This window comes from Lepus europaeus (assembly GCF_033115175.1).
Source record: "Lepus europaeus isolate LE1 chromosome 21 unlocalized genomic scaffold, mLepTim1.pri SUPER_21_unloc_2, whole genome shotgun sequence".
NCBI classification, from domain to species: domain Eukaryota; kingdom Metazoa; phylum Chordata; class Mammalia; order Lagomorpha; family Leporidae; genus Lepus; species Lepus europaeus.
This window is the reverse complement of record NW_026909007.1, coordinates 686,160-712,306: the sequence shown is the minus strand read 5'-3', so window position 1 is coordinate 712,306 and position 26,147 is coordinate 686,160. Positions and strand designations below refer to the sequence as shown.

Here is a 26,147-nt window from a genome sequence, read left to right as displayed (position 1 = left end):
GCCTGCTGCAGACAGCCTTCTGGAGACTTCATCGCCATCTGGTAAGGCCAGGAGCCATGCGGCCAGCCCGTGAGAAAGGAGCAAACAAATACTGGACTAATTTTTTTTTAAAGATGTATTTATTTATTTGAAAGGCAGAAGTAGAGAGAGAGAAAGAGATAGACAGATCTTCCATCTGCTGGTTCATTCCCCAAGTTACCACAACTGCCCAGGGCTGGGACAGGCAGAAGCCAGGAGCCAGGAGCTTCCTCCAGATCTCCCATGTGGATGCAGGGACCTTAGTACTTAAGCCATCCTCTGATGCTTTCCCTCTGATGCATTAGCAGGGAGCTGGATTGGAAGTAGAGCAGCTGGACTTGAACCAGCAGTCATATGGGATGGCAGTACTGCAGATGGCAACTTTAACAATCATGCCACAGCTCCAGCCCACTGGACAAACTTTTCAAGAATGTTGATCAGAAGGGATGTCAGGTTATAACTTCAGAGCCAGCATGTGATACAGCAGGCTAAGTCGTCACTTGCAAATACCAGCATCCCATATCAGATTGCCAAGATGAGTCCCAGCTGCTCTGTTTCCAATGCAGCTCCCTGCTAATGTACCTGAGAAAGCAGTGGAACATGGCCCAAGTATTTGAGCCCCTGCCACCCATGGGGGAGACCTGGATAGAGTTCCTTGCTCCAGGCTTCAGTCTGGTCCAACCCTAGGTATTGCAGCCATATGGGGAGTGAATCAGTGGATTGAAGATCGCTGTGTGTGTGTCTCCCTCTCTCTCTCTCCCTGCCACCCTGCCTTCCAAATAAATAAATAAATCTTTAAAAAAAAATTGTTTGCTAAGTATTCATGTAATATTGCTATTGTCAGCAAGCGATCTAGGACTTGCTCCCTCATTTCTCTATTCTAAGCCCAACTTATTCTTTCATTTCTCTATTCTCTTCAAGCTAGGAAACTAATTCTATTATGAAGGAATCTGTAGGATGCACAATTTAATCTTTAGACCTTATAAAAGAGATGGCTAACATTTTTCTGTAATAGCATAGCCAAAATAAGAGCTTAAATAATAATCTCATAGCTAGATTCACTTCGCCATCAGCGAAGTATACAGTAAGTAGAAAAAACCTCCCTTTCAGACCAAAGGGAAAGAAAGTTTTAAAGTGAGAATATACTTTTCCTCATGGGCATTGTCTACCTTAGAAAAACTACTACAGAACATGCCTATGACTATAGACTTGTAGTTCAGGCCACCGAAGATTAGAGATGGGACTTGGCACTCCCTTGACTTGCATCCTCTGGTCTGCTTTAACACAAACCAGGAGGAAAAGAAAGCTAGGCATCAGAAGCAATGGGTGGCAGGCCTATTAATGGCTGATCTGTACAGTGATCTGCCCTCAAGGAGACCCAACAGGCCAGTCCACTGCAGTGGCTTTCAGTGTGGTAAGCCTGGGCTTCAGCAGAAGTCAGCTTGTGAAGAGCCCTGGCAGCTCTGCCAAGAGTTGGATCACTGGAAATGGACCTGCCCTGGAGTCGAAGGATGCCCAGGTCAGAGCCACAGATCTTATTGGCTCTAAGCTGAAAAGCCCTACACTCAGCCCAACTTCCAAAGTGACCACTGCAGCTGAGGGGATGGTCAAGTAGGGTCAGCAACATTGCAGGCAGAACTGTAAATTTCTTATTAGAGATGCCCCCTGCCTTTACCTGGCCAGCTCTCCTCCCAGGCCAGCCAAGTAATGAAAGTCAACAGAGTGCCTTCCCCTAGGAGGTTCACACCTCCCTTAGGATATACCCCATGTGAAGAGATAGATAGGTCTGGGCCTCTGAACTTACAAGGCCTAAAGCCCACCAGATTATTAGCAAGCCCCTTCCATCAGGTTCTATTTGCCTCTCAATCAGAAAACTTAATTGTAGCTTTGATAGCACCTTTCTTAGCTCCTCTAATAATGACTCTGTCCTTTCTTCTAGACCCTGTCTAGCACACTTGGGCCTCATTCCTTTGTAATCATAACCTCTACTCTACCACCAATGCTCTATTCCCAACCTGTGTGTACTGATGGTCCTCTTCCCCACTTAATGCTGTATAATTGTTCAAACCTGGTAAATGCCACTCTTAGGATCATTGGTTACTATCCTCACTCTCTCTTTTATGACCTTGTCTAAATATGATCAGAGTCGGCAAACTTGGAAGGCTTCCATAGCCTTGGCAACTCATGACAAGAGCCTAGGATGGTTACTGGCGCCATAAACTAGAGTGTCAATTTGTTGGGTCAACAACAAGAGCAACTGTGCACTTGCTCCTCATGTGGGATCTCTGTCCTTAATGTGCTGTACATTTTGACTTAATGCTATAACTAGTACTCAAACAGTATATTTCACTTTGTGTTTCTATGTGGGTGCAAACTGTTGAAATCTTTATACTAAATTGATCTTCTGTATATAAAGAGAATTGAAAATGAATCTTGATGTGAATGGAAAGGGAGAGGGAGCGGGAGAGGGGAGGGTTGCGGGTGGGAGGGAAGTTATGGGAGGGGGAAGCCATTGTAATCCATAAGCTGTACACTGGAAATTTATATTCATTAAATAAAAGTTAAAAAAAAAAGAAAAAAAAATTATAACCTGCCCAAAATGCCCCTTTTCTTAGTCCACCTCTTCTCATGGGGCCCCCTGCTTGCAAGGCTGGCTCAAAATCAGAGGCCCATCTGAGTAGGTGGAAAGAATCCTGCGTGTGGCTCCCAGGGCAGAGCCAGCAGATGATGCTGAGGGGAGCCTGGGAGGAGAGGGACCTGTTCTGCCTGAGAGTCCAGGCCTTTCTGCCAAGCCACCTGGGTGCTCCTTTCTCTGATGCAGGCAGAGAAGGCCCGGGCTGCCCTCACAACTGGTGCCCCAGAGCCAGTGACCAGCCTTGTCACTAACAGCCCAAGAGGATTAATAGATGAGGGTGGTGTTACTTCAGACTTCAGTTCCCTCATAGAGAAAAAGGAACCTTAAAATGTCTCCCAGGGGGAGCCCAGGATGAATGCATGCAAAAGAGAAATACAAGGGTACTTTTAAAAGTTTGTGGAAAATGTGATTAAAAGATAAGCTTATTTTGGCATAAAAATTGTGAAATACATGCATGGTTTTGTGTGTGTGTGTGTGTGTGTGTATACACACATATATAAAAATGCAATTTCCATGAACTTTTCAAAGACCCCTGAAATGCATGGATTTCAGAATTTGGGGCTCCAGAATAAGCTTACCTTTGAGTTTCCTTTCCCACCTACTTTTGTTTTAAATATTTATTTGTTATTGGAAAGGCAGAGTGACATGGAGAGAGAGGGGAACACAGAGAGAAGACAAGATCTTCCATGCTCTGGTTCACTCTCCAAATGGCCTTGACAGCTAGAGCTAGGCCAGGTTCAAGCCAGGAGCCAGGAACTCCATCCAGATCCCCCACCTGGATGGCAGAGGCCCAGGCACCTGGACCATCTTCTTCTGTCCATTTCCTTCCCAGGTGAGTTAACAGGGAGCTGGATTGGAAGAGGAACAGTCAGGTTTCAAACTGGCACTCATATGGGATGCTGGCATCACAGGCAGCAGCTTAACCTGCTGCCTCACAGTGCTAGCCCTTGGGTAGCAGCTCAGTGCATTTCACGAGGCTGGTTGCTAAAATCAGACCTGAAATCTTCTGAGGATTTGCCCTCTCCATGATATCCAAAGACTGATATGTTTAGGAGTCATGAGTCAGTTGTAGTTACAGGATGCCTGCTATGTAGAAAGAGGATTGATGACATTGAACACCAAGTAGTACTTAAGAATCAGAACACAGTGGACTTGTGTAAGTAGCTATGCATCTAGCATGATGACCAAGTGTACTTTTTTTTAAAGATTTTATTTATTTATTTGAGAGGCAGAGTTACAGACAGAGGGAGAGACAGAAAGTTTCTCTGTCTGCTAGTTCAGACATCCCAGGGCTGCGCCCATCTGAAGCCAGGATCCAGGAGCTTCTTCCTAGCCTCCCACGTGGGTGCAAGGGCCCAAGCACTTGGGCCATCTTCTACTGCTTTCCCAGGCCATAGCAGAGAGCTGGATTGGAAGAGGAGCATCTGGGACTAGAACAGGCACCCATATGGGATGCTGGTGCCACAGGTGGAGGCTTAGCCTACTACGCCAGAGTGCCAGCCCCTGACCAAGCATATCTTATAACTGAGATTCTTGTTCCTGAGTGAGATGGGCACATAGATACAGTATACATAGTACATGAGACAGAAGGACACACATCTGGCATGGAAGGGAGGAATTTAAGACACCAAGTTGGGGCTGATGTTTGTCCTGGTGGTTTAATGCCTGTGTTCTATATAAATGTCTGGGTTCAATCCTCAACTCTAGCTCCCAATTCCAGCTTCCTTTCACTGTAGATCCTGGGCAGCCATGATGGCTCTAGTTGAGTTCCTGCCACTCATGTGGAACGTTTAGATTGAGTTTCCCGCTCCTGACTTTGGCCTGGCCCAACCTCAGCTTTTTCAGGCTTTAGGGGAGTGAACCAGCAGATGGGAGCTCTGTTTCTTTCTCTCTCTTTATCTCTCTTTTTCTCTCTTCCTTCTCCACCTCCTCCCTCCCTCCCTCCATCCCTCCATCCTTCTCTTCTCTTTTTCTCAAATAAGTATACCTTTTAATTAAAAAAAAAAGTTCAGGCATTTGGCACAGAAATTAAGACACCACTTGAGACACCCATGTCTAAGTGGCTGGTTTGAGTCCTGGCTCCTTGCTTCCAGTCCAGTTTCCTGCTAATGCACACCATGGGAGCCAACAAATTATGACTCAAGTTCTTGAGTCCCTTCACCCATGTAGAACAGATGACGTCCCTGGTTCCTGGCTTTGCCCTGGGCAGCCTGGCTGCTGTGAGCATTTGGAGAATGAACCAGCAAATGGAAGATCTTTCTCCATCATTCATATTCTCTCTCTCTCTCTCTCTCCCTTCCTCTCTCTCTCTCTGTCTCCACTTTTCAAATAAAGTGAAAATAAATAGATATTTTAAATATATAAACAAAAATAAAACACCAAGTTTGGTAGCAGAGGCCTTTGCTGTGGAGAGGCTGTGAAGGCCCTGGCACCCCAGTCCCACCTTGACCCTATGTGCTTAGGAAACCCAGGCAAGGACCCCAGGGACAAGCAAAAGGCAGAGTGGTCCTTTGGTTATCCTCTTCCCAGACTCACGTACTCCCCCCCACCAGAGCCCTGGCAGGGTTGGTAATGCCAGATCTCCGGGCTGGGTTTTCCCTTGCTGTATTTATGGTGCTGTCCCCAGCACTGAGAACAGTACCTGACACATAACAAACTTGAGATCGATGTGTTGAACCAATGAATGATCTACACTGAGGCCATGACCCTAGCCCTGCAGGCAAGTTCATGGTCTAGGTTGGCCCAGGTCTGCCTGGTCCCATTCCCTAAGAGCAGACAGCAGAGGGATGGCCTTTGCTGAGCTCTGTGTGTCCTGACCTCTGCTGTGCTGGTGATTGACAAGCACAAAAACCTGTGAGGTAGGTACAGTCCCAATGTCCAGCCAAGGAACCCAGAGCTACACAAGCCTCACGGATTCATCCTAAGCCACAGAGCTGGGGAGGTCAGAAAGGGGATGCTGTGGCAGTCACACCTTTCCAGAACCAGCGCTGTGAGGTGTGGCTCTCCAGGTCTGGGAGCTGCAGGGATTTGAGAGCTGAGCCTGGCCCTACAACCAGTTCTGCCTTCAGACCACAGTGGAGACTGAGTGCTTCTTGGGCTATTTTTCATTTTCCTGTGTTGTGGTGTGGTGTTTTGGCTTGTCTAAATGACTCACACCTTCCCCTATAGCAGAGGACCTGGCAGCGAGAAGACAGGAGATGGGGAGAGGAGAAAGGGGCAGGGGCAGGCATGAAAGACCACGTCCTCCTGGCAGAACCCAATTCCCTGAGCCCTGTCTTTGTTCAGCCCCTTAAGGCAGCCTGCCTCGGGCCCCTCTGCCCGGTTTCATCCTGGGCCAGATGAGCACCACACTAGGTGGCTCCATCCATTTCAGATGCAACGCTGGCTACCATGTGGTGGGACACAGCATGGCCATTTGCACCTGGCACCCCCCAGCACTACTACCTGTGGAGCGAAGCCATTCCTCTCTGCCAAGGTGAGGAGCAGGCAGGAAGTAGGGTGTCCACACCATGGCTTAGATCCAACTCACATCTTAGGCTTGTTCCAGGACAAGTCATTGCCAAATGTGGGTTTCTCCATGGGTCATTTGTGAGGCTCCGTCATATCTCCAGCCCTGGGGATGGCATATGCACGGTAGTCTCTGTATTCAGGGCAGGGGGGAGATGGGTATGTGAGCGCAGAAATGCCAGGTGACAGAGTGCGGAAGCTCTGTTTCAAGAGGTATAAGCTGGGTGTTGGGAGACCCAAGGTAAGCAGGACCCAGCCTCCTGCTGGACAACCCAAGAGGGCTCCCAGAGATGTGGTGTTTGGGCGTGGGCTCCCAAAGCAAGTGCACTGATCAAACACTGGAAATGCATCAGGCAGTTTGCATGCATTGCTTTTTATAATTTATTGCACATTCTGGGAAAAAATTATATAATGAAAAAAGTGAAAAGTTGACCTATAATCCTATCACTTGATTGTAACACTATTAACATTTGCACATTTTCTTTGTTCTTGAATATATTGATCACAAAAATAGGATCCTGAATGTACAAAATTCTTAATATCTCATTAACTCCTTGTATATCACTAAATGCACTTCCTTATCTGTGTTTTCCAGTGGTGCATAGCATTGTGGGAAAACTCATTTATTCAAGTCTCATCTCTTTCTTGGTCATTTAGATTCTGTAAACCTGTCTTTATGAACATCCATACTTATTTCCTTAAAATAAATCCCCACCAGTGACCTTGCTGAATCATAACTGATGCTAAATTTTCCACTTGATTGTTATTGCCCTGAAGAAAGTTAGTTTTCATTTAAATGTCCACCAGCAGCAGGTAAAAGCTGTCATTTTTCTCACAGTCCCCACATTCAGTACCGCATTAAAAAAAGAAGAAAACAACTTTTCCCATTGCATGGACAGTGACAGGACATTGCTTTGCTGTTTGGTGTGACTTCCTTTGCTGCCCAGCATGGTGAAGGGCTGTTAACAGCACCTGCCAGCTCTGATCCTCACAATCTTCTCGTCTGTGCCTGCATTTTCTCAGTCGAGGAAAACTGTTATTCGTATTCTAATCTAAGCCCTAAGTAAAGGTCCCAGAGAACTGACCATCTGTCCACACAGGGCAGCTGTCTTTGGCTCCCGGGTCTGCATCTGTAACTGCATCTGTGCTTTCCAGAGCTCCCGTTGGAACTACCAAGCCTCTAGTCTGTTATCGTACATCATCACCCAAATGCAGCCCACCTGGGCTCCTGCCCACTCGCCCCAGTACTGCTCTGTCTTCTCCCAATCCCACTCTGCACCTCCTCCAACGCCTTCTGCGTTCTCTGGAATGCTAGTTCCATGGCCAACCGCACACACACTTGCTTGTAATCCAGGAGGCTCCATGGAGACTGCAGCCCTGTCAAGTGCAGTGTGTGAACCTCCGCCCACCCCAACCATTTCCCATGTTAACTCAGGGTCAGGAAAAGCCTGGCCTTCTCCCAGTTCTCTGTGACTTTTCCAAATGATGGCTTCCTTCTCTCCATTAGAGATTCTGTGCTTCCTCTCTTTCCTTCCCCCAGCCCCATTCTCTCAGCATAGTATCTGTCTTTCTCTCAGACCACAGGTTTCAAATGCTTTGGGCTTGTGTCCTCTCTTCCCACCCCCCAGGATGTGTTCCTCCTAGTCTCAGACTGGGAAGTTATCTCTGTCTGCTCAGTTATGCACAAGGGCAGGGCCAGGCCAAGCCAGGAGAAGCACCTGCTTCACCTGCTTTGACTCCCCATGCTACACATCAGGGAGGATCTAAGTATCTCCTCGTGAGGGTTCTGGAAGCAGGGCAGCTAGGTGAGGTGATGTGACAGTTGGATGATCTAGTATTGCTGAGGAAGCTCAAGGTCTTGGCGGGTGGGCCTTAGGGGATTCCCAGGTACAGGTGCTCCCCTATCCCCTTATTGTTCTGTGGCCTGTCTTTCGGTGTCAGGTGCGGCCTTTGAACCTGTACTTCGTCTTGATGTCCCAGCCCCTGCTCTATCATGTAGCATAATGGGACCCCAGCCTGATGCCTCTTCTTGGTTGTGCAAATTCTAGTTGATTCAAGCACCGTTGTTTGTCCTTATCAGTGGGACTTTCCTCTGTTTGAGCTCATTCTGGCTGTGAGTGAAGGAAGTCTGAGATTTTAACCAGTTGGCATGGCGAGTGGGGATATGGGGTAGTAGGGGGGCACTTGGAATATGTAGCTTCTAAACCATCCAAAGGCAATGGTTGGGGACTCTTTCTTTCTTTCTTTCTTTTTTTTTTTTTTTTGACAGGCAGAGTGGACAGTGAGAGAGAGAGAGAGAAAGGTCTTCTTTGCCGTTGGTTCACCCTCCAATGGCCAGTGCTGCCAGCATGCTGTGGCCGGCGCAGTGCGCTGATCTGAAGCCAGGAGCCAGGTGTTTCTCCTGGTCTCCCATGGGGTGCAGGGCCCAAGCACTTGGGCCTGCGGTGACTCTTCCTCATCACCGTCACCGCCAGAATTAGGCAGGCTGCCCGCAGCTTCCCTTGGCTGAGGAGGGGAAGTGCGCCACCCACCACTCAGCCTTCCCCAACCCCCAGGACGGTGTGTGTGTGTGTGTGTGTATGGTACAGAGCGGAAGCGGGCAAGAGGTGGGGTGATGTGATGCAAAAGGGTCTTAGCCACTCCGATTATACCACCTTAATGATCATTAGGCAGAAGCATCCTGGGGCTGGGGTGTTTGCCACCAGGGATTTGAAACTTTAAAGACAGCTTTTCAAATTCAAGGGAGGATCAGGAAGTTTCCTCTAGGCCTCTCCAGATTCAGCCTCCCGTACAGGGCCATCCTGCACTGCACTCCCGGGCCACAGCAGAGAGCTGTCCTGGAAGAGGGGCAAGCGGGACTAGAACCCCGTGTGCCAGCGCCTCAGGCAGAGGATTAGCCTAGTGAGCCACGGCGCCAGCCACTGTTTATTTCTTTCAAGGACCCATAAGATCTACTCTGCAGATTTCTCTCCAGAGCTGTCACCTTGAGATTTCATTATACTCCTAATTTAGTACTATTATTTAATATCCAATATATTGCCCTTTCTTGGATTCATCCTTTTCCCCTCCCAGAAACCTTTTATTTAAGGATTACAAACTTCATGCTTTTCATTCTTTTTTTAAAGATTTATTTATTCATTTGAAAGAGTTACACAGAGAAAGGAGAGGGGAAGGTAGGGAGGGAGGGAGGGGGAGAGAGAGACCCATCCACTGGGTCACTCCCCAATTGGGCTGCAGTGGTTGGAGCTGTGCTGATCTGAAGCCAGGAGCCAGGAGCTTCCTCCAGGTTTCCCACACAGGTGCAGGGGTGTCCATATGGGATGCTAAAACTGCAGGCCAGGGCTGTTTAACCTGCTGTGCCAAAGTGCCAGCCGGCCCCCCATGCATTTCATAAGTACAACTTAGTAACATAGTAATTATTCCTACCCACACTCCCACCCTCTTCCTCCTCCCTCTCCTATTCCCATTCTTATTTTTTTTTACTAAGATCTATTTTCAATTAACTGTATACACAATGATTAACTCTACACTAAATAGAGTTCAACAAATAGTGTGAAAACAACAACAAAAACTGTTCCTCAAGAGTCCAGACAAGGGCTGTTCAAAGTCATTGCATCTCAAAGTCTCAGTTCCTCCTTCTTTGATGAAACACACACACACACACACACACACGAGTTCCTCAGAGAGGGTTGATGACAAGTACATCTTCTGAGTTTCTCTCTGTCTGAAAATATCTTTATTTTAGTCTTCACACTTGCTTGTGAATAGGAAAAATTCTAGACTAAAAACCATTTCCTTCAGGAGTTTAAAGGCTCTGTTCCGTTATCGTTGAAGGTCCGGTGTTGCTGCTGAGAAGTCTGATGCCATTCTGATTCTCATTCCTTCATGGTTATGTCATATTCATTCTCTCTCTGTCTCTCTGTCTCTCTCTCCCTCCATCCCTCCCTTCTTCCCTCTCAGAACCTGTGAGTTTGTTTGGGATTGTTTGCACCTGTCTTTGGACTTCTGAAATTCCATGACAATGTATCCAAGAATGGTTCCCTTTACATCCCTTTTGCTCCCTTTCAGTCTGAAGATCTATGTGTCTGTCTCCCAGCTCTGGGAGAGTTTTTTTTTTCTCTTTTTTAAAGATTTATTTATTTTTTAGTTTAGAGTCAGAGTTACACAGAGAGAAGAAAGGCAGAGAGAAAGAGAGGTCTTCCATCCGAAGGTTCCCTCCCCAATTGGCTTTAATGGCTGGAGCTGCGCCGATCTGAAGCCAGGAGCCAGGAGCTTCTTCTGTGTCTCCCATGCGGATGCAGGGGCCCAAGGCCTTAGGCCATCTTCTACTAATTTCCCAGGCCATAGCAGAGAGCTGGATCGGAAGTGGAGCAGCTGGAACTGGAACCGGCATCCATTTGGGATGCCTGCACCTCAGGCCTGGGCATTAACCCGCTGCACCACAGGTCTGAAAGGGACTCTAGCTAGCATCACAGACAACTATGGGAAAAGACCTGACATCTGCACAGCGCTTATAACTGTGGCCACCAGGGCCAGCAAGGAAGACTGCCTCTGAACTGGGAAGTGTGTGCCTGCAGGCTCACGTGATGACGCCACCCTGAACTTTAAAATAAGTTATAAGATCATTTCATCTGTCAACCTGCAAGCACATGGGTTAGAAAGTACCCTGGCTGATGTGCCTTTCCATGAAAAACCTTTCCTATCTTTTGCTCTCTTGCACAGAGAGAGCCCAATAAGCACTTGGCAGAAAAAGGACATTCAGGCAAATGCCCTTGATGAAATTCCTCCCGATGCTATGCTAAATCCTAATTCTCTAGAAAAGCATAATGTCCCTTCCAAACCACAAGTACACAGCACAATCCAGAACCAGTAAGTCTTCCCCCTACAGCACACAACTTGAACAGAATGGCTGTTTAACAAAGTCATGTTCAAGTTTAAGAGAGCACTGGGAGACTTCTCTGAGCTTATAAGGCAGAGCTGTTTCCTAGAGAGCGAACATCCCACCCAACTTGTACACACATCACTGACAAAATAAGCCACTGCTCACCATGACTTCAGTGCAAAAACCCAAAGGATAAAGTAAACCATACCAAATTACTAGCGTTTATGGCATTAGGTACCATGTTAGTAACTGCAAGAAGCCCTGCTAGGTTGGAAGCCTTGGGGGCTAAAGCAAAAAACAAACAAAAAAACCCCAAACCAGAAAACAAACAGAACCGCATATGTGCTCTCAGACCTTTCGATTGCTAACTTTATTGGGCATAGAATTACAGACATGCCGAATTTTAGTGTCAGTTGCCCCTATAAAGTTTATGATTAAGAACATAATTTCCATTTATAGAGTTTCCCATCCCCTGGGAAGCACATGGCTCATTTAAAAGAAATTTCACAAAGCCCTAGTGTGGGCAGTTATCCAAACTGCCCTTACCAAAACATGCTTCGGATGAGCAAAGACTTCAGTGGGACACCAACAACTGTACTAAGAGCAGACCCTCCGGCCGGTGTCGTGGCTCAATAGGTTAATCTTCTGCTTGCGGTGCCGGCACACGGGGTTCTAATCCAGGTCAGGGTGCCAAATTCTGTCCTGGTTGCTCCTCTTCCTGTCCAGCTCTCTGCTGTGGCCCAGGAGTGCGGTGGAGGATGGCCCAAGTGCTTGGGCCCCGCACCTGCATGGGAGACCAGGAGAAGCACCTGGCTCCTGGCTTCAGATCAGTGTGGTGTGCTGGCCTTTGGGGGCTGAACCAACGGAAAAGGAAGACCTTTCTCTGTTTTTCTCTGTCTCACTGTCCACTCTGCCTGTCAAAAAAAAAAAAAAAACAAAAACCCTCCAACAGCCACTCCAAGAAACCAATCTGCCCAGGAAACACTGGAATTCTGAAGCCATCTGAGAGTCCTAACAGCACTTTGGAAAGCCCTGGAACAAAACCCAGCAGACTCCATCCACTGCCACTCACTCACCCCTACCAGGAAAAAATAAAAAAAAAACTCACGGATTTTTCCTACTTCCAATCCTTCTCCTTCCCTCCAAAGGTGAGAAGGAGCCTAAGGACTAACTTCACTTTGAATTTCTATTTTACCAGACTTTGAAGACGGAGGAAAAAACAAGTTTTTAAACACCTTACATCCTGAAGGTGCTCAAGAAGTCTAGAAATTCCAAATGGCACGAGAAACACACATCACCCAAGACTCATGTCCTCACCTTAAAATTAATAAATCCTGACATTTTTGGAGGGAAGGCCAAGGGGGAGGGGTGCCATGGGAAACTGGGATTCCTGGAAGTGGGTACATCTACATCATAACAGCCAGTCTAAGAGGACCTGGAAGCCCCTTGTTTACACCTTTAAAACAATGACATGAATATTTAAAGCTGGGTTTAACCCTTTCTGTCCTGGGCATTTCTCCCTCCTCCTAAGCCAGTGCACGCCGCCGGGGCGGGGGCCAGGCAGAACCATGGGCAGCCCCATACCTACCTCCCAAGTCCTGAGCCCCAGAAGTGCGCAGCAGGGTGGGCTCAGGGGCTGGGCCTGCTCCTGGAAGCCTGTGTAGCCTGGGGTAGGGGGGAGGTGGGGGCAGCGTAGTGTACCAGTGCAGTGCTGGCTTCTACCTCATTGGCATGTCAGTGCATCTGCCAGCAGGATCACCACTGGTCTGGCAAGACCCCTCTCTGTGTGTGTAAGTATGTTGCCTGCTCTCCCTCACTGTGGGGCTGGGTTCAGCACGTGCTCCCCCCTTATCTTGTGATCCAGTTACCGAGGGGTTTTTATAGATTTATTCATTTTTTTCCCAAATACGTAATCATTCCGTGCATCATTTTCAGCTCTCTGCATCAGTAATTGCAGCTTTTACTTTACTTCCTCCTTGTGAATTCTTTCAGATGACTTTTAAGTTCATTTTCTAGTTTTTGAGTTAAGAATTTAAGTGGTTCTCATTCTTTAAAGATTGTATTGGTTTTATCAGTAAAGGTGTTAAGACAATCACATTTTTTCTGATCGCTGCTTTAACTGTATCCCATGGCTCCTAATAATGGTTATTTATTAGAAATTCTGTAATTTTACTACTACAGTCCCTTTTCACCCAGAAGATCTTTAATAGTTAATTTCTTTTTTAATTGCTAGGTTGAAAGTCCTTTTTGTTTTTATTTTGTTTTTAATTTCTAAATTTTCTGCTTGTATATTTCTAGCTCTTGGAATTTACTGATGCTTTCTTTGTGACTCTGGTCAATGATTATGAATGCTCTATATTCACTTGAGAAGAAAGGGATTACACTAACACTCTATGAACATTCATAAGTTAGACCTGATGGGTTACATTGTTTGAGTCCTCTGCATTTTTACTTATTTTTCATCCACTTGACCGGTTTCATTCTGAGACGTTGTTTATTAGTGTTTTTCTTTTTTCCTGCCTTTCCTGTTGTTTCTGCTGCATTAGAATCATTGCTGTGTTATTTGGTTCGTAGATATTCACATCCATTATATCTCCATTATAAGTTGTGATTTTGTTGTCGGATTCACTTTGCTGTTAAATGGTCTCAGTGGGGAGGACTGAAAAAGTTATGGACTGACTGGCAGTATATAAGCAATATTGTGTCATTATTAAAACCACAAAACTTAGAAGTTCAAAAATTTTGAGGGAAAATGATCATTATATAATGTTAAGTAAAGTCACCCAGAGCTGCTACATGTCTCTGCTCCAGCTCCTGCTCCATCACAGCCGGGCCGCTGTGCTGATCCCTGCTGAAGGGCAGGGTCCCTCACCCTCCCCTGTGCTGCTCTCTGTCCTTGCACTGCCAGCTTTGCTGTGCTCCTCCCTGGCATTGCAGAGGTCAAAACCAACCATGTCCTCCTCACCCTTCCAGGGTGCAGATTCTGACCTTGGTCAAGCCTCCTTGCTCATCTTCCTGTCTTCTTCCCTGTCCCTGTTCTTGTCCCTCTGTGTTACATATTTCAGTCTGTTTCGTACTGACTTCTCCTCCCCAACAAGTAAGCTCAGGTCTTCTTCACCCCAGATCAGCAGCCCGTGACTGTGTGGCCCCACTGAGTTGCACAGTTGGCTCCTTGTTTCTTATCAGATAAACTATTGCTTGGAGTCCCCGACCTCTTGTAATCTCCTGACCTCTTAGCGACCCAGCTTCCGCTTTGTTTGCTCCACCACTTGGTGGTGGTGAGAGTCCACCTCATCTCACCATGGCCTCAAAGTTTGTGTCCAGTTGAGGACATGGGAGGAAGAGAATGTGAATTGTTTGACCTTTGAAACTAAGGACCCGCCCACACTGCAGTAGAAAAAGAAAGAGCAGCACTACAGCTGGTATTAATGGATCCCAGGTGATCTTATCATACTCACCTGTGAGCTGCTCGTTGCTGTTGTGTAACTGAACTTTTTGAGATTGTTATAGATTCCCTGGCAAGAGTTTTCCCCATAGCTTACGTTTGCATAACTGATGTATAGCATCACATCCAGGATACTGGCATACATACAATTCACTAATCTGATTAAGATTTCTCCTAGGTGGGTGCCATGGCTTAACAGGCTAATCCTCCGCCTTGCGGCGCCGGCACACCGGGTTCTAGTCCTGGTTGGGGCACCGGATTCTATCCCGGTTGCCCCTTTTCCAGGCCAGCTCTCTGCTATGGCCCAGGAAGGCAGTGGAGGATGGCCCAGGTCCTTGGGCCCTGCACCCTCATGGGAGACCAGGAGAAGCACCTGGCTCCTGGCTTCGGATCAGCATGATGCGCCGGCCGCAGCGGCCATTGGAGGGTGAACCAATGGCAAAAAAAGGAAGACCTTTCTCTCTGTCTCTCTCTCAATATCCACTCTGCCTGTCAAAAAAAAAAAAGATTTCTCCTAGTCTTATATATTCTTATGTGTGTGTATGTGTATTTAGTTCTGGGCAATATGTCAACACCACAAACATTCTTCAGATTACTTTTTTGTAGTCACTCACCTTCCTCCATTCTTCCATTCTAATCTGTATCCCCTTTATTTTTCTTGCTTTATTTGCAGTGTCTGGAATTTTTAGTACAGATGACCCCCAACATACAATTGTTCAATGTACCACAGGTTTTCAACTTGGGATGGTGCAAAAGTGATGGATAATTGGTAGAAATCACACTGTGAGTTTTGATCTTGGATGATTTCCTCAGCTGAAGGGATGCAGTCTGCTCCTCTCCATGGCCCTTCATCCCCACAGTCATAAGGGGAAACAACACTCCATGGTGTGCTATGTCACTGAGCTGGGAAGCTTGCTAGGGGTTATTAAGTGTGTTTCTGATTTAGGATATCTTCAATTTAAAATGGGTTCATCATGACATAGCCACGTTGTGAGTTGAGGAGTGTCTGTATTGTGTGGAATAAGAATGGGGACAGCAAATATTCTTGCTTGGTCTCCATCTTGGAGGGAAAACATTCGATCTTTCACTCTGATGAATGATTTTTTTTCTTTGGTAGATGTTCTTTATCAAGTTGAGGTCATTCCCACTATTACTACTTTGTTGAGAGTTTCACCATGAACAGATTTTGGGTTTTTTTTTCTACATGCTTCTACTTTAACTATTGATACAAACTTTTTTTTTTTCTTTTGCTTCTTGGGTTATTGAAATGTTGGATTACTATGATTGATTTTCAAATGTTAACAGCCTTGTCTACTTGGAATAAATTTCACTTTATCATGGTATTTAATTATTTATATATGTCGTTGGGTTCACTTAGCTTATATTTTGTGGTGGATTTTTTTATTCTAATTTGAGGTGTTCCTTAATTTCTACTGTAAGCATTCAATGGCTATGAATTTCCATCTCAGTGCTGCTTTGGCTGCATCCGCACATCCTGGTAAGCTGTTCTTTCATTTTCATTCAGTTCTATGTATTTTGTTTCTTGTAAGACTCCCTCTTTGACTCTTGTATTATTTATAAGTATGCTGTTTAATTTCCATGTCTTTGAAGACTATTCAGTTGATTCTTGGCATTGATTCTAATTTGATTCCATGATGGACATAGAACATAGATGGCATGATTTCAGTTCTTTTAAATTTGCTACGGTTTGTCTAATGGTATAGGATATGCTCTATGTTTGTGAATATCTAATGAATGCTCTAAAAAAGTTTGTATCTATGTGTGTGTGTGTATATATATATGTAATATATATATATATATATATTAAATATATAAATGGTTGCTTTTCAGTCATAAATCTTATTACTCTCACATCAGGAAAAGCCAAAAGTTATGCCATGTTCTTGGAATTTTCTGACTGAATCACGATTTTGATGGGCTTGGAGCCTGTTCTTCCTGTTTAGAAGGATAGAGCATCCATGTCAATGTGAAATGTCACTCTGAAAGCTTGACGGAAGGCTGAAGTCATCTGAGGTCTGAGGCTCTTGCTTCTATTTCTTATGTTTTTATATTTGAGTGAGGGAAAGCCTTTAAAAGAAAAGTCTGGGTGCTGGGGAAATGGCCTCTGTCCTTCTCTTACCAGTGGTGCTGCAGTTACTTCCACCTAGCAGGCCTGCTTTTCCAGGGCTCCATTGAAATAAGAAGTCCTTGAAAGAGGGGGCAGTAAAGAGAAACAGAAGACAAATTTTAAGCCCAGCCTTTGCCAGCTGGTTCCAGCAGGGCTAAAGGGTCACATGCTAGGGCAGGAATCCAGGAAGCAGAAGCACTGAGAATGTGAAAGGAGCAAAACGCTTTGTTTGCTCCTCCATTCGAGAAAGAACAAGTCAGTTCAGAAATCTGTGGCTGTCTTTCTGGAAGCTCACAGTCAGGGGAGAACGAGACAGTCTTGACAGCCCTTCCATTCCACTGTCTTCACGCTCAAAAAGTGAAATTTGTCAGCGTGTGAGCCTTTTCCTGAAAAGTCTTCTGAAAACTTTAGCAGACGAATGTGTTTTCTGAAGCTGTTACTATTTTTGAAAAATTATGAGTTGTGTTAGAAGGCTTTGTCCAAGTCCCAGGATGGTGCTAAGGTATTGAATTCTACAAATTTGCTGTCTGCACAAGCAAGGCCAGCAGGGGTCAGAATAGCCCAGCTATTCCGCCTGGGGATCCTGCAAACACTGCCACCCTGGGCACCACCACCACACCCTTAGCTTCCTGCTCTCCTGGTTTCAGCCTAAAACAGGGTCGCTTTTTTTTTCTTATCATTGGAAAAGTGTTAGTGGCCTCGTGAGAGGTCCGTGAGGAAGGAGGTGGGTATTTATTGTTCCACCCTGGCCAGGGCAGGCACCTAACTGATGTGCGCAGAGACAGTGAGTCCCTGTCCCTTCCGCAGGTGCCCTCCCTCCTTTCAGTGTTTCCAATTCTGCCTTCCAGCCACGCTTTCTTTCTCCCTGACTTGTGATTTGTGTCTTGTATTTCTGCTGAATTGGGTACCCCGGAGTAGGCTTTAGGTGGAGCTGTGATGGTGAGAGGGAAAGCAGTGCCAGTCGAGCTGAGCAGCTGGATTTTCTGGTTAGTGGATGGGCCCGGGGATGCCTGCCAGTAGTTGCACACCGCCTGGCCTTGTGAGTGTGCAGCCACCTCTCCTTTCCCCTTCACACCAGCCCTGTCTGACCCTAAGACCTCAGCCTGCCCATGAACATTTCCTCTTTGAGCTGCTCCCCTGACCCCATGCATCTGTACAGGGCTGTGTAGGTGTCAAGGCAGGCTGCAGAGCAACCAGCATCTGTGGGAATGCAGCCCTCGTCATATTCTCCCCAGTGCCACCTTATCCCTTCTGGCCAGCACACGGGGCAGACCAGCCACAACAGACCATGGCAGGGGCAGTGCAGAACCCTGAGCCAGGTGAGCTGGAGGATGAGGTTCTCTCCAGCTGTAGGGGACTCATTCCCTGTCTTGCTGTCCCTGTGTTGAGACAGGAAAGCCTCACACTGCAGGTTGTTGCACTGAATTGAGCTGGGGGTCAGGGCTTGGACCTGGGTGTCTTTACCCTCCAGAGGCAATTTCTAGTCTGAGGACAGGCTTCTGCTTGGTAATGTGAGCAGCTCATGTTTGGTGAATGTCGGACCCTCGCCAGCAAGGGTCCAACGCAATCATGACACGGTCACTGTTTCTCGGTTCTCAAGGAACTTTTACTTGTGGGGGCAGAAGAAAAGAGTGGGGGGGAGAGAAGAAAAGAGAAGGAGGAGCTCCAAACCCCATTCCCAATGTCCCTTTATACCCCAAGTCCCGTGGAGCATCCGCTGCACAGCCAATAGCGGCTCTCTTCATGTGCAGTTCACGCTGGTATCGTCCAATCAGATGAAAGGGCGCGTATAGTCTCAGGCCGAAAGTTCATCTGTTTCACCGGGTTCCTCCTAGTTGTTTATGCAGAGTCCGTCCTGCCTCAACTTCATCTGTTTCACCGGGTTCCTCCTAGTTGTTTATGCAGAGTCCATTCTGTTTCATCTGTTTCACCTGGCTGTTTTCGTGGGCCTTGTGGTCGACCGATTGCTGCAAGCTATGCAGATGAGGAGGTTCTCACAGGTGGCCAGCCTGCGGTTCCCCACAGGTGAACATTTTCATAACACCAGGGCAGGCTGATTTGCATTTTATTGAATTTTATCCTCACAATTACCTTGCAGAGTTATTTTTATGTTTCCCATTTCACAGGTGAGGAAACTGAGGCTTGGGGCGTTTCATTGCAGAGCTGATCTCAGAGCAGGCAGCTCTTGAGCCCAGCCCTGACTCCGGTGTTAACTTCGACTGCTGCAGCCTCCCAGGCCAGCAGGGGGCTGTGCTGCAAAGAAGCTCCTGGAAACTCCAGGCAAATGAAGCCCCTGTTGCTGGAACTTGAGAATGTTCTTTCTCAAGCCCTGTCCCCAGAATCCCTTGGGAGGGAGAGAGGTGGTGACAGGTGGTATCTCATAGGTAGCTCCCCTACCCTGGCTTTTCTCAGAGCCCCTCCCAGGCCAGACCCAAGGCTGCAGACAGCTGTCCAGAGGGGCTCTGTGGAGCAGTTGCCTTCAGGATCCAGCTGGCCTGACTGCTCCACTTATATTAGATCACAGACAAAGAAACAACTGTGTATAAATCTCCAGCTTCAGCTTCAGCTCTCTGTGTGGCTGGGATGCCTTGAATTTTCTCATCCCTCCTGCATTTCTTCTGATGTTCCCTGCACATTTCAACTGGCCCTGGCTCTCCACTCCTGTCCGTAGTTAGACCCTTCCATGCAAATCAGATCAAAAGAGAGTTGGGCTATCGTGTTAACAGATGCTTTTATTTTTAATTTGTAGAATCAGGGACAGTGGGTCATCTGAGCTTCACAGAGATCCTGGACATATCTCAAGGTCAGCTGGCAGGACCCCCTGGAGAATAAATGGCATCATTACAGGTGAGTGCTCCTGTTCTTTGAAAAAGAAAAAAGAAAAAAAGTTTATTCTGACAAATACTGATTGCAAGGAAACTGCTCCCAGTGGGCCTTCTTGAGGGTAACCAGAAAGTCTTCCTGGCCATGTGGCGGGAAGCCAGAGAGCCAGCCCAGATTGTGGGCATCTTGCCCCGTGGGCGCCAACCTCTGTGTTTGGAGGTTAACTCTCCTTGTGCTGTCTTCCCAAGCCTTGGAAGTCTCTGACCAGTGGTAGTCAGTCATTTACTGATGTGCTCACTCACATGAATTTACTTCACTCAACTCCCAGAGCAGCGTGCTAAGTAAGTCTAGGTGCTGTGACCCTCGTACAGATGAGGACAGGAGGCCTTTCCCTCCCTCACTCCGCAGATGTGCACTGGAAGCCTACTGTCTGAGTGTGCAGCAAAGGCAGGGCAAAGAGAGGGCTCCTGACTGTCCCTACCAAGCCTCCCCATAGGACCCTCAGGACAAGAGACAGTGAGCAGCCTGGGTGGAGGTGCGGAGCTGAGCACGGGGAGGGTGGGCACCAGCTGCCCTTTCACAGCAACCTCACCTCTCCTGGTTCCAGAACCCCTGGGGGAAACAGCCCACCGCTCACGGGGTTTCCAGTGATTTCATTTTATGACAAAGGTTTCTGGAAAAGCTTTCAGGTTAAAGCTCAATTTCAGTCCTAGTGTTGTGGGCCAGGCTGGGCCTGAATTCCTATTCCAGGTCTTGCCCCTTACTTAGAGAAACATTCTAAGTACAGGCACACACACAGTGTACCAGGTGATCAGGTTTATTCAGAAGGTGAGGAAAACACACACACCTTTGGGCATTACTCAGCAAGAGTGGGCCAGGAAGGGAAAAGAGGGAGAATTCCATGCCCTACTTGCTCTGGGTCCACATGGAGGGAGGGAGGGAGGGAGAGAGAGAGAATGAGAGAACTCTTCCCTTTACTGAGTTTACAAGCTTAGAAAGGGGAGTGGTTACATGGTACTATCCCCAGGTCCCAGGCAGGGGGAAGCACATCCTAGGGAAAGGGTCATCTGATTGACAGGTGGGTGGATAGGATAACATGGGGCAGGGAAGGTATGGCCTCTAGCTCTGATCCTAATCTAGCTACCTGCCTTATCCCATATCATTAGTGGAAGATAAAAACTCGTGGTTTGATAAAACCAGCAGAGTTCTGAGCCTTGGGTGAAGTTGGGGAGGTCCTTCTTCCTCTGGGTCAGGTGGGAGCATTAACTTATCTCTCAGGCCTCCAACTCAGTCATGGGTGTCATAACACCCTCCTGGAACAGTCAGGATGATGGGCTGAGGCAGACTGTGCTAGGTGGCCTGCCATTGCCTGGCCAGGAGCAGCACAGCCACCGACAGCATCCTTCTCCTTTCAGTAACCATTACTCAGCATTCTGACCATGTGGCCCCCATGCACGGGGTGCTTATCTGTGCTCCCTAGGTACTCCAATGTGGTGCAGCACAGCTGACCTCTGGCTCCTGTCTGTTTGCTTCAGAGCTGGGCTCAGGTCCTGGGCTGTTCTGTCTTCTGAGTGAGTTGCTGCTCTTCATGCCAGTGAGTCTGTTTTGAGTTCGAGTTACCTGGCTGCACAGCAGCAGCAAACAAATGCAGGGAAGAAGTGCAAAGTGTTCCTGCTTGGACCCCTTGGGAACCAGTCCTGGGACTGAATTAGAGGTGTTCCGAGCATGAATTTCAGAAGCAGGGCTGTGTGAGCAAGAGAAGCAGATAATCCATCTCGCCGCAGTTGCCTCTTCTGGCTCAGCCTGCCATGGTTTAGAAATCTGGGAGACAGGCAGGTTGGCAGAGGTCTTCCATGCTCACAGACACACACAGCTGGGCCCTGCCGCCCTTTCTGAGCACACCACATGCTTCATCCTTGTTTTAAAGCTCAGAGAAAGCTGCAGGCATAATCTTTTGAGTGGTGCCAATGTTTTCTGGGTAAGTGGTGGTTGCCAATTCTTCCCAATTTATGATAACCTTTTTGTACTCACCAATAAGGCTTAATGAACTCATTCCACTGTATTTAAATGAATACCTGCAGTCACAAACAACAGTCTATTGTCTACTGTGGAACTTGACCTTGGAAGCTTTGGCTTTTCAGGTAGGTTCAGTCACCAGTGTCTCCCTCCCCACTGAGGCCAGGGTTGGAGGTGACGGTGCCTCCATGGGCAGCAGAAGTCTGGGCCAGCTCTTCAGATGAATGCTCTGTTCCCAAGGTGGCTGCATTGACCCATCTCACCTTGGCTGGCCTGTGCGTTTCTGTCCCTGCCAACACCCTAAGGTGTGCCTTGTGTATCCAAGAGCTTGATAGATACCTGTGCCCCTGTCTCTGGGAGGGGAAGGCCCTACCAGAGCTGAAACAGGACAATTGTCATTTCAGTAGCCAGACACCACACAGTCACCTCTGACCCCTGACCTGGGTACAGCCCCACTGGCACCTGATGCACTGCCTCTCTTCCCTGCCACCCCCCAGCCCCAACACACTGTATCCAGGGAGCTTGCTGGCAGCACCACAGAGGTCTGTCTGGTGCAGAAAGCAGAAAGTAGCTCGTCATGTACAGCCAAAGAAAAGCCATGCATGTGGACAAACAGGACATCCAAAAGCCAGTTTCAGGCACCCAGTAATGCCCTTTGCTGCTATTGCAGGCAGGTGCTGGGAGCACATAAGCACCCAAGAGGGTAGTCCTCTGCTCTGGACCCCTCAGCAGCTGGGCATCCTGTTGGAAGGGAAGGTTTATCAGCCAGGGTTCTCAGCAAACAGCCCCCTTGCCTTGGTTTTGATTTAGGGCCCGAAGCAAGAGGGTGGTACTGAGCGGGAGGCTGCCTCACACCCACTGGGGAAATTGCCCATTGCGCTCCCACTGTAAATTTAAGTATCTTCCGGTCTCTTTCCATAAACTCTGACATATGAGGGCCAGGATGCAGACAGATAGTTTGTGATGTACTGCTCTCTTGTGGAGAATTTACTTCAGATCAACAGAAAATTATTTCTGAAGCCCCTCTGGTTGTTAGTTTCAGTTAGGCAGCCACTCGGAGAAAGTAAGACACCAAGCTGGAGGTGCCCCTGGGCCCTGGCTCCAGGCTCCCAACCCTCTCCTCTCATTCGCTGGAGCCAGGTGAAACACTCTCTGGCCAGGGCCTCTGGAGCTCACCAGGCCCAGTCCACAAAAGTGGTGTGTAAATTGGAGGGCATCTTTCCTGGCCACAAATCACCACTCTGCCATCTGTGGCTCATGCACAGCCCATGCCATCTGTTACCCGGGCTGTGCCAGTGCTCACTTTCTGTTGCTGTTTTTCTCGTTCCTCCTGAGCAGCTTGGGCTCTCGAGTTGTCCTTTTGGTTTTTGTTTGTATCCATAAAAACTTGAGCAGTGTGTGTTATCAGTGTTGATGCTCGTAAATCCTAGCAATGCTGCACCTATGAAGACCCTGGAATCGCTGTGTTTCTGCTCCAGGTTGACATGGTGAACAAGATGCTGCCTTTTAGTAAATGTTGATGAAGAGCAGGTTTTAAACAAACAACATTTTCTGGAAGGCAAGATGGAAGTGCTTAACAGAGCTGCTTCCTCCTGTGCATTCTGAGGTCATGCCAAGTACCAAATGGCTGGGAGATTTTCCAGCAAATCCTTCCAGTGTCGGTGGTTTTCAGTTTCCTGCAGACCCCAGGGAAGGGAGAGGGGGCGCTGTGGGAGGCAGGAGGAGGAACCTGGCTGTGAAGCAGGGCTGTTGGTTTCTAGCCTTGGGTTCTTCCTTTGTAGAATGGGGATAACAGTGGGCCCAAGCCCCAAGGTGTGTGGTGAATTTCAAATGAGCTAATATCTGTGAAGTGCTTAGAACACAGCCAGGGGTGTTAGTGCTCATTGCCCGAAGGTTTTGCTTTTGTTTCCTATTATGCAGTTGTCCCCCCCTCCCCTTCTGATGCAGCCAGAAAGACAGGGTTGCCAGAAAGCACTGTGGTTTCAGGACTGACCCCTTGAGAGGGAGCAGCTCAGTGTTGGCTGGGCAGGAGAGGGGAACAAGGTGCTGAGATCCAGCACTGGGGCAAGTGGGAGGAGGTGGCCATGAGTGGTTGGCCCAGCTAGCTTGCCTGCTCCAACACTGTGAGGAGGCAAAGGACTAGGCCCAAGAGGAGGTTGGTCCAGTGGTCCCCTTGGGCTGGGGTAAATGCTCAGATGTCAGCAGAGCTGCAGGCAGCTCTTGGCTCCGAGGCACTGAGCAGTGGGCTGTGGGCCAGCCCCTGGCCGCTTTGTCCTTTGCTGTTCTCATCTGCACCATCGCAGCCTGCAGACACTGCTGCCTGTGCTGGAAGTTGCCGGGCTCCATGAAGGCTGTGGGGACAGCAAGTGGGCAGTGGGTCTTTTTTTTTATATTAAAGTCCCCAAATGCTGTCCTGTACATTCTTGTTTTCCTGCAAGTGCACCTTTCCAGTATATTTATTGCTTTCATCAGAATGAGAAGGAAGCTTAAGACAAGTGCTGGTGCCTCAGTGTTGCCGAGTTTATTGCCTGAAAAGAAGGCAACGCAAGTGTGCTTAGCGATTTTCCTCTGCTGTGAGTCTGTAAGCGTTTTCCATCACAAGCCCCTTCCATTTCAAGCCCCTTTTAAGCACTCCCTAATCACATAAACTCTCCTCCGAGGGGCTTGATTCTGGAGCTAGTTGGATCTTTCTTCCCTAAGCTCTGAATCACTATGGAATGCAAGGTGGAATAAACTGTGATCAGGAGGCCCCAGTGAACGGACTAAATAGGAAATTAAATTTTGCAAGGAAAACAAGGCATTCAAAAATGGGAGAAGCAGAGCTGGAAGCAAATCTCGTGCACTCGGGTGAAACAAAACTTTCGCAGGCACAGCGCTTGGCAGAATGGACAGGTGCAGTCATTGCACAGGGCCAGCATCAGAGCATTTCCACAGGTTAGATGCAAGCCAAGGGCAAGCACTGGTGGGGGGCTCTGTTTACTGACAGCATCAGCTTGTGAAAACGGAGATACTAAACACCTCCATAATGTGACAGGAGAATGTTAAGTAGAACTCAGCCGGCTGGCGACCATTCTTCCATCTGTGCAGCAGGTACTGAGGATACCAAAATATAAGCCAGGCCCCTATCCCCTTGAAGCTTGCTGCCTGGGGGGCAGACAGGCCATTTGGTCTGAGAAGGGGTGTGGTTTCAATATCTGTGGGAGGCAGAGGGAGGGGCCTTGACCAGAGCTCTTGTTTTGGAGGGGCGGTGGTTCTGTCGCATCTCCAGTAGACCTCTCTGCGCTCCCTGTCATTCCAAACCTGCAAAGACATGGACTTGGTGTTGGGCCTCAGCCCTGGCCTTCGGGAGGCCCTGGCTCCACTCTCGCCTTTTCTTTACCACGCTACCAGGTTTTCTGGGAGGTGTGTGGGAAGAACGCCTCACGTCTCATGCACACTCTGAACAGCAGCACACATGAAGACAAGATCCAAGGACCGTTGTCTCCGACAACCTACACTATCGACCTAGCAGCTGTCACCGCTGTGGGGGCCAGCCTGACCACCTCATCCACCGTTTCCTCTAGAGTGCCCCAGGTCAGTACATGTGTGGATTTTCTGCTTCCTCTTAGAGATTTCTGCCACATGAGGGGGCCTGTTTGTGCAGAAGCCACTGAGGGCCTTGAAAGGGATGGGTGAGGGTGACCACGGACTCAAGGTCGTCCTGGCATCCAGGGCCTTTGACGTGGCTTTGTCTCCCTTCTGCAAGAATGTGGAGCAGTTGGAGTGTGCAGGAGGGGGAGGAGACTCGGGTCCCAGAGTGTCAGCACCCTCTCAGGAGCCAGCACTGAGGGCCCCACCCTCAACGAATGGAGAAAAAGCCTTATTTGTGAGCAAGAGGGAAACGGGGAGAATTTCTATTACAAATCTGAAGCAGATAAAATGGTGCCCCCTTCACAGAACGATAGCAAGTTAAGAATCCAGAGAGCTGGGAAATAGAAGGAAGAGAGTCCCTTGTCCTCTAGTTTAAATACTTTCTACTTCAGATGACCCTTGAGATCTGAGAGGCCCTGGTGGAGCCAATACAGAATTGATCACCGGCATGCTTTTCCTGTTCCTGTGCAAGGCCTGGCTTAAGTACCTGAGCATTGGTGAGCCAGGGACTCCTCAGAGGTAGCACATCCAGCAGGCTGCACTAGCATTGCAATGTGTCCTGTCTCCATTTCACCCTGTTATCTTTCTCCAGAGCCTTTTTTCATTACACAGTGCTACAAAAGCTCTCATCCAAACCTACAGTGTCACACTTGAAGGTGGGACAGGTTCTTTGTGGAGTGGAGCAGTCTTCCCCAGGGTTCCCTCTCGAGAGCCATGCGGTCCAGGTGATGGGAGCCTCGTTCTCACCCCACCTCCACCTGATTGTGTTGCAAGAGCAACTGAATACAGGCAGAATGGGAAGGCTTCCACACTGTCACCTGAATTTGGTTGTCTCTGAAACCAGACCCAGGAAGCCTAAGGCTCAGGACCTGACACCACCTGTGCCTGTGCTGGGAGCAGCGCACAGGCTTGTGTTCTGCTCACAGCACACCCCCTTTCTGCTCTCCAGTGCATCCTGGGAGCTACAAAAGGGAGTGCAGACCTTCAGTTTTCAGTGGTGTCTCAGGGGCTGGGAAGAATTAGGCTCACTCATCCAACCAGTACCTATTAATTACCTGCTGTG

At 48.1% G+C, this 26,147-nt stretch overlaps 1 long non-coding RNA gene across 2 annotated transcripts in view; it reads left to right on the top strand.

Annotated features, from left to right (window-relative positions):
• Positions 1-19,378: 19,378 nt before the first annotated feature.
• Positions 19,379-26,147, top strand: part of LOC133754324 (uncharacterized) — a 38,333-nt gene continuing 31,564 nt past the window's right edge. For both annotated transcript variants that reach the window (XR_009865195.1, XR_009865194.1), the window contains exons 1-2: positions 19,379-19,462; positions 24,845-25,027. This is a non-coding gene — a long non-coding RNA (uncharacterized LOC133754324). The remainder of the gene's footprint in view (positions 19,463-24,844; positions 25,028-26,147) is intronic.